Genomic DNA, 9091 nt, shown 5'->3' on the forward strand with positions numbered 1-9091 from the left:
ACACACACACGTATATACCAAATAGAGTGGGGATATAGGCCTTAGGGGAGGACTGGAATTCTTGGGAAAGGCTTCAGTGGAGTAGGTAGGAAATGAGGGAAAGATAGTCCATGCAGAAAGAGCCAAAGCCTTCCTAACGTGAGGAACAATGAGAAAGAGAGTAGGGAGACAAAGGCAGCCCCGCATGTTGGCAGGCAGCAAGCAAGCCCAGGGGAAGGGAGCCCTGGAACGCGTATAAGGAGAGTGGGAATCTTCACACGTGGCTGGGGGGGCAGGGCCAACACCGGCAGCTGGAAAGCAAAGTGAAAAAGTCTCAGCTTGTCATTATCCTACCCTTGCAGTCATTGTCTCAAGTCCACAGGTCCTTTTGTAGAAGTCCACCCATGCCCACAGCACTGTTGGGGGGGTGGCTATTTCACGGGAGATGACCCACCGCGTCTGATGAGGATGGGAGTGCAGCTCCCAAGGTGCAGCGGACGCCCAGCTTCCAGGGCACTCTCCTCCGTAGCCCAGCAGCGGGTCTGGGCCTGCACACTCTTGCACTCACAAACTCTGCTTTTGGGGGATGTGGAGGAGGAAAACTGGGCAAGATCTTGCCCTCAACTCATTTGCAGTCACATTGGTGGAGACAAACTTGCAAATGCAGGTAACTAGAAAGAAAGGCCTTAAAAAAAAGTCCACCCAAAAGGAAGTTCTCTGCCAAGGGTGAAAGGCTTAACATCTACATGCACTTTCCCACCGACCATATCAGGATCACTCAGCACACAGCCCGGCTGCTTTCCTCCCAGGCACCATTTTCTTATCTCTTCCAGGAAACAGAACTTACTGAAAAATGACTGTTGAAGGAATAGGATAAGAACCTGGCAGGAACCCGGTTTTCTCCACAGCTTTGACCAAAGAAAGAGAAAAGTAAACATCAAACCAAAGGTTGGTCGGGAAGAGTACTGCACATTTTTCATTTTCCCCTTAAGGCATATTTGCTCTTCAAAGAGCTGGGAACTTAAGGTTTAATAAAGTATTTAGGGCCAAGGGTCAGACTGACAAGAAAGGCACTTACTTGTGGTGGCTGGGTTTTTACCCAATGTCTGTGACCTCTGTTTAGTGCAGGAATAGAGTGTGGTCCAGCGCCCACAAGGCTTTCAGGAGTCTTAAGGGCCTGACCTAATAAAACACTGAGAGCTTTTTCTATCTTATGGAGAAATGATCTCCATATGGCATCATTTCATTTATATATATAATATATATATTATACATATATATATATATATGTATATAACCAAGGTACATACTAGTAAGTTTCTGCTTTAGGGATTCACTATTGCAAAAATTTGTATTTGTTCATTTAACACAGCACAATATTGGAGTTTGTTGTGAACAGTAACTTAGGGTTCTGATAAAAGCTGGTTTCCACTAAGTAGTTCACAGCTCTGTACAGCTTGCACTGGGGCTGCCCACAGGCACACAGTGTGAATCCCAGCCCGGCCCGGGGAAGACGCTTGTCTCAGTGCACCTCTGGAGTTGTTATCTGGAGTTTTCAACTGCAGCTATTCGTGCTGCTTAATCATGAGGCCCCTGCTACCTCAAATTCATCTTAATCTACTTTCTTTTCTACTTGGTAGATTTTCTTCTGTGGAAAAATGCCATTTGAGTTTGGGTCTCCCCAGAAGAGGAGGAGCTGAGATAAGGACGTGAGGGCAAGCGGTTTATTTCGGGGGCGAGGGAACAGGGGAGAGCCCAAGAAGGCCTGGGAGGGGAGTGAGGAAGTAAGACAGGAGAAGGCGGAAAAATCAGTGAAGACGGGTGCTAAGGAGCGGGTACAACGGAGGGCTGCTGAGGGCAAATGGGGTTCAGGGCCCTGGGGACACTGGGGACACGTGGCAGAACATGCCGCGGTGTTGTCCTACCCAAGAGGTAAGGGGTCGGGATATTCCAACATTTCCATCTGATGTTTATTGAGGACTGCTTCTAGAGGCCTCAACTCACAGATGCCTCCAGCACCCTGCGTGCTGGCGCATGCTCCTACCTCACAGGTGCTTGGTAAGAAGGCCGTCAGTGAGGAGACTCAGAAGGAGTGCTAACAGAACCGGGCAGCACGCGGGTGCTCCGGCAGCTTCTGGTATGAATGCATATTTCCATGAACAGTTTCGGGTGCACAGTTTTCTAATCACTTGACTTTGAAACATACATTTCAAAGTGGTGCATTTCTAGGTACTGTATAAGCCCGTACTGCTGAGTAGTCCAAAAAAAGCTTATGTAAGGATGTGATCTCAAAATCTGGATAGTGGGAAGAAACCAGCCGAATGAACAGTGAGGAAAAGTCTCATGCATCATTTTGCCCATTTGAATTCTGAGTCTAAATCAAGGAAACTTAAACCCTGGATTGCTGGAGGACTAATTCTTGGCAATCACATTTTCATGCAGAAAAACTTGTTTTAGCCATTTCTCACAGAATAAACTTTCCAATTTTCCATTGGATGCCATTTTAATGTCCGTGCTTCTCTTGTCTCATCAGTTTCTCTATAGCCACCATCAGTCAAATTTCTCAATCTCGTTCTCACCAGACACTGCTTTGATAAAATGTTTAAATTATTGCTTCTTAATTGAATCCAAATTGGTAAAGCCATGCTAGTTTTCTCTAGTCTCCTTCAGAGTTACAAGGAAACTATGGTTCCTTAGAAAAAAGAAAATGTCATTCAAGACCCAGAAAACCTCAATCCCTTCTACAAAGGACAAGGAGGACAATTTGGATACCTGGGACTGCAATTGCTCAAGCCTTGCTAGGTACAAACTTCCCAATTTTGCTTAGCCTTTCAGGTTAAGAGAGATACTAACATCTCTCAGATGTTAGTTCCGAAGGTTCTTAGAATCATAATGTTCTTCCAATGCATAGCATTAAGAAAGAACTCACATGAGATTTTGAAGAGGAATCTTCCCCAAAGTTCCCGAGTCATAGATATTTCTGGCTACAGAGTCACTGTCAAAATTGTCTGAGTCCCCCATTTCTCCCTTCAAGGGACACATGGCTTCACTCCTGAGCAAGTTCAGTAAACAGTGCCAGAGAGAATACTAAAAATTTTAAACAATTATAAAGGTGGGTGAGATCTTCCTTTTTCTAAGATTGCCTGAAATCCTCTTGGTGAAACAGCATCTCTTGCCGTCCCTGGTGGCCTCCCCGACCATGTTCCATGTCCACGGTGTCTCGCTCCTTGTGGTTTCTCTGGACACGTCTGACGTTTAAAAGAATAATTTTCTCCTACATGCATTTTGAGCTGCTTTCCCCTCGGCCCGTCATTGTTGTCCGTCTCCCAGAGATCCCACGTAATTTTTGTTCCTCCAGTAGAAACCTTTATTTATATTTTACATATTATTATGGGTTATTTTCACCAACTTTTCTTTCGTTGCAAAGTCTTGACAGTGGGAATAAACACCTGTGCTCAGTGTGTAAATTGCTAGAACTTTCAGTACCATTATATAGGATATGTTTTTGCATATCCAGCCACACAAAGTTGGCTCAATAAAGGTAGAATGAATAGAATGTTTAAATCATTGCTTTATAAGAAAATCCCACCTAGTAAAGCCATAAGCAAATTCGAAATATGTATGTGAGAGGAAGTCTAGGTTTCAGGTTTTCTGACCTTGTGTCTGAAATCTTATATCAGCTTACATTGAATTTGTTTCTATGGTGCTAGGTAGCGAGGAAGAAAACTAATTTATTTTCTCGTAGCTGCTAAGAAACAAACAAACGAGCCTTCAAAGCTGTAAACGGGGTCCAGTACTTTAATCTGTAAACAACTCTTGCCTTACACGTCTCATTGCTAGTGGCTTCCAGCATTTTCTTTTCTTTTCTTTTTAATGCTTCCAGCGACAGCAGACTAACCGTCCCTTATCAGGCAATTTAAACCAGTTTCATAATGTCCTAGTTGTTTATTAAAAAGTGTTTGGGAGCCAAATTATGAATTCTGAACTGTTTTAAGTGATATGCTGAAAACTTTGGATAGCTTCCTATCAGTTATCTTGATTAAGGGACTTCCACTAATAAACCATGTTAGCAACTCAAATGAAAGAAGAAAACCATTAAAGTTGAGGTTCAGTGTCCCTGACATCTGTAAAGACCTAATAATTCCCTAACCAACACATTTGTTTAGCTAGCAAAGCTACTCATTTGGGTACCTGTCCCACTGACATACTATAAATGACTGCGATTTCATATACTGTTCAGAACAGAGTTGTTTTCTCTTCAACTTGTAGCTCTGATAAATCATCATTGCCCAGAGGAATATTTTCTTTGGAATGGTTTTGGAATGGTCAAGTTCCCCAAGGAGAGAAAACTTAGAGGTGATCACCCTGAGTCATCTTCCCTCCTTATGTGATACAGCAGAGGTCCCTATGTCCTGCGTTTAATTATAGCATCAGGATTCTATCGAGGTCTCTTATGATGATCATTTTAGAGTGAAATCCAAAATATATTATTTGCCTGGTTTAACCTCACATCATAAGAATGAAAGGATATTTTCCACCTCCATCCATGTAAACATAAAAGAGGTAAAGTCTCCATTTTTTTTTAATGCTGCATAGTATTCCATGGTGTACATATACTATAATTTATTAATTCATTCATGGGTTGATGGGTACTTGGGCTTCTTCCATGACTTGGCAATTATGAATGGAGCTGCAGTATGCAATCCAGTGCAAATATCTTTGCTGCCAAATGATTTTTGGTCTTGTGAATATACACCTAGTAGAGGAATTGCAGGATCAAACGGCAGCTCTACATTTAGATCCCTGAGTGTTCTCCAAACTTCCTTCCAAAAGGAACGTACTAGCTTTCATTCCCACCAACAGTGCAGAAGTGTTCTTTTTTTCTCAACATCCACGCCAACATCTGTAGTTTTGGGATTTTGTGATGTGGGCTACTCTTACTGGAGTTAGATGGTATCTCAGAGGGGTTTTGGTTTGCATTTCTCTGATAATTAAAGATGATGAGAATTTTTTCATGTGTTTGTAGACCATGCTCCTGTCTTCTTCAGAGAAGCTTCTATTTATGTCCCTTGCCCACAATGAAATGGGATCACTTGTTTTTTTCTTGTTAATAAGTTTGAGTTCTCTGTGGATTCTGGTTATTAGACCTTTGTTGGAAATATAAAGTACTACTATGAAACCAATTTATAATCACTCACACTTTCATATGAAAGATGAATCACAACTATAGCCCAGGATGAAGGAAGGAAGGGGAGGGAAAGGGAAGAGGGTGGGTTCCTGGGGTGGGTGGCTAATAGGGGGACCACACCTATGGAGCATATTGCAAGTACAAGTTGGATCTATCAGGTGTAGAACACAAATGTTAACACTGTAATTGGGTAAATGAGGTGAAGGCTATGTTAATTAGTAGGGTGTAAGCCCTCCAGTTTGTATAAATAATCAACACATTGAATCTCATAATGGCATGAATGTATTCATGGTCCATGTACAAATGACTTAATAAAGAATAAATACATAAAATAAAATAAAAAAGAATGAAAGGGTAAGCCTTGAGATACTGTCTTATCAATAATTTAGCGAGCATGATCAATTAGTAAGGTTAATCCCCAAGTGGCATCTGGGGTGGATAAGGAATGTTTTAAGCCTCCTTTGCTTCCTTCATATTCAGTAGTTACTGCTGCCTTCATTCAGACTCTGTATTTCTAATCTGAATGACGGCCGTGCTGTTCTGTCTAGCTTCAGCCTTGCCACATGCCTCCTCCATCTCCTGCTGGTGTCAGAGTGCTCTTCTTAAATGCACACCTGCTTATGTTACTATGCTGCTTAATTGCTTCCTTCCTTCTGCACCAAATTTAAGTTCCTTTTTATGGAATATAAACCCTATAGGCCAACTTCTCCCACCTCATCTCTTCTCACAACCCTTCTATCCTTCAAGGGTGTGGAATTGTTCTTTCCTCTGTCTCTGAGATAGGAAAAAAATGTTATTCCACTGTGTAGCCCTGGCTGTAAGGCAGTGGCATTATCATAGCTCACCACAACCTCAAACTCCTGGGCTCAAGCAATTCTCCTTCCTCAGTCTCCTAAGTAGCTGGGACTATAGGTGCACACTACCACTTCCAGCTAATTTTTCTATGTTTTGTAGAGATGGCTTTTGCTCATATTGGTCTCAAACTTCTGGCCTCAAGCAATCCTCCTGCCTCAGCCTCCCAAAGTGCTAGGCCTGGAATTACATTTGATCCTGGACTACACAGGCTCCCCGTGGCTCTCTTCCTCTCTGGTTTAGGTGGCACTCATCCCTGAGAGCTCAGCCCCCCTGCATTTTCCCCTGGAAGGTTTTGTTTGCCCTGAATCTTTCTCCCTTACCAAGATAGGTTTGCGTTCCCTCTGCAGCTCTATTGCATTCTGAGCTTATCTCAAATCTTAGCATTATTCGGTCTATATTGTAGTTGTTTCCTAGTCTACATCCTCCCATAACTGGAGCTCACAGGGAGTACAGGCTAGATTTCACAAGGTTGGGCAACTAAGTCTGCGACAGCCTAGAAAACGTGCTGCATACTTCATTGCTGAACATCACTATGGTCACCTTCGGAGTACGCCCCTTGGAAAGCTATGAATGGGTACCAGTGCCTAGTCTGCCCTTCAAAGCTACATTTATGAATATAAATACAAGGTCAGACAATTAAATTCACAAACTAGGATGAGACTCAAAAACTTAATTGTATTTATATCCGTAAGTCCAGGGTGTAATGCTGTGTAGTAGCTCAATCTGCAAATGCATGGTGAATGTGGGTGCCCCAACTCAGAAGTGAATAAATATTTGAAACTGTAACTTCACTGCCAACGATGATTCTACAGAATACGCCTTTTGAGTAAACTCTTAACTAAATAAGGGTTGCTTTTAGGGGAAGCACTAAAATATGGATAATAATTATCTCTGATGGTTTGCCCTGAGTGATGTTTTTGCCTTAATTTTTTATATTTTTAAATTTTCCTATGAGGGATCTAGATTAAATTTATAATCAAAAACAAAGATTTTAAAACAACATGTATTATGTTGTGTTTGTGCTGTGCCTTTATGATAAATATTTGCAGAGCAAAGGCCTAGAATGAAGTCCTTGTTTGGTGGACAGTGTTTTTTCTTCAAGTTTGGAGTGGTGGTTGATTTTTTTCTGGTTTGCATGGTTTGACTCATTGCTTGAGTCCAAGAGCTCAAAACCAGCCCGGGCAAAATAACAAGACTCTGTCTCTACAAAAAATTAAAAAATTAGCCAGGGACTGTGGCATACTACTAGTAGTCCTCGCTAGTTGGGAGACTGAGGCTTAAGCCCAGAAGTCAGAGGCTGCAGTGAGCTATAGTCATACAACGCACTCCAGCCTGGGCAACAGAACATGATCTTGTCTCTTTAAAGTTAGTAAATCATATTTTTGGTTTATAATAATTGATAAATAAATCAATAAATAAACATGGTGAGTTCCAAGCAACAGGAAATTTCAGGTTGCTGACTAGCCTCACCAATAGACTTACTTCATAGATTTGTGGTGAGAACTTATGTGGACTCTTACATACTGATACATACTAGGCAATTGCTATATTACCTTTCACACACAAAGAAGTGCTAAATAGGTATGTTTGATTTTTTCTTCTTTTCTTTTTAATTTGCAGATTTTTAAAAATCTATATAAGATTTCTTTATAAGAAAAAATTTATTTAAGTATTAAATAAATGACGTGATGATGACAATTTGAATAATCAAATAAACCACTTCTGTCAAGAGAGTACTGAATTTAATCAAAGTTCACTTATTGTCAAGCCTCTTAAGCTATTTGTCATGCTGAGGACACATGGAGAACAAAACAATATAAATCTGGACGTCTACCTTTTAAAATGGTGAAAAATATGACCGTGGATATTATAAAACTGGAAAATTATTTGTTATAGACCTTTTGGAAGCTAAGTGTACCTTTGGGCTGGGAGCTGAACTTAAGTCCACTAGTAAATTATGGACTTGGTTTTTAATGGAATATACTATTTAAGCTGCCAAATCTATTATCCTTTAGTACATAATATACCAGAGATTAAGATCTCATATATTTAGCAAAAGATTTACTGTGAAGCAGTAAAAATAGATTTAGTCATAATTTATACAGGTGCATATTTATAGGTAGAATGTTTATAAAAATGGCAATGAAAGAAAGGGAGAACCAGATTATTATCTTAGAATATTTTTTTTATTTTCTTCTTTAAACCCGTATGTTTTGCATTTATTAGGAGTTAAAACAAAACACTTCTTTAAAATTTATTAAACAGTTAAGTTTCCTCAACTGCATTTGATAAGAGTGTAATCAGTTTCATACTGATTACTTTTATTGGAAGGGAGATTAGATATTTTTCTCTCATTATGAGTTTACTTTTGTGAGAAAAGTTATGTTAGGTTATTAGATGCATCTAACAACTTGCATCTTATCAATTATCATAAACCAAAAATATGATTTACTAACTTTAAAGAGACAAGATCATGTTCTGTTGCCCAGGCTGGAGTGCGTTGTATGACTATAGCTCACTGCAGCCTCTGACTTCTGGGCTTACGCCTTAGTCTCCCAAGTAGCTAGGACTACTAGTAGTATGCCACAGTCCCTGGCTAATTTTTTAATTTTTTGTAGAGACAGAGTCTTGTTATTTTGCCAGGGCTGGTTTTGAGCTCTTGGACTCAAGCAATCCTCTCTCCTTGACTTCCCAAAGTGCTGGGATTACAGGTGCAATCCACTATACTAGGCTATAATTTACAAACTTGATGATCAATAATTTTTATGTATATTTAAATGTCAGAGTAGATACTTCGAGTAGTCTCTTGAATCATTCAATCCTAGGCCTGAAAATTAAATCCTGAAAGCTATAAAAATGTGAATACTTACAGAGGCCCAATAATACTTACTTGCAATATGAAAACATACCTATTTAGCACTTCTTTGTGTGTGAAAGGTAATATAGCAATTGCCTATCAGTATGTATGAGTCCACATAAGTTCTCACCACAAATCTATGAAGTAAATCTATTGGTGAGGCTAGTCAGCAACCTGAAATTTCAGTTGCTTGGAACTCACCATGTTTATTT

This window comes from Otolemur garnettii, unplaced genomic scaffold, assembly GCF_000181295.1.
Source record: "Otolemur garnettii isolate 467f Iridium unplaced genomic scaffold, OtoGar3 scaffold00025, whole genome shotgun sequence".
Lineage (NCBI taxonomy): Eukaryota > Metazoa > Chordata > Mammalia > Primates > Galagidae > Otolemur > Otolemur garnettii.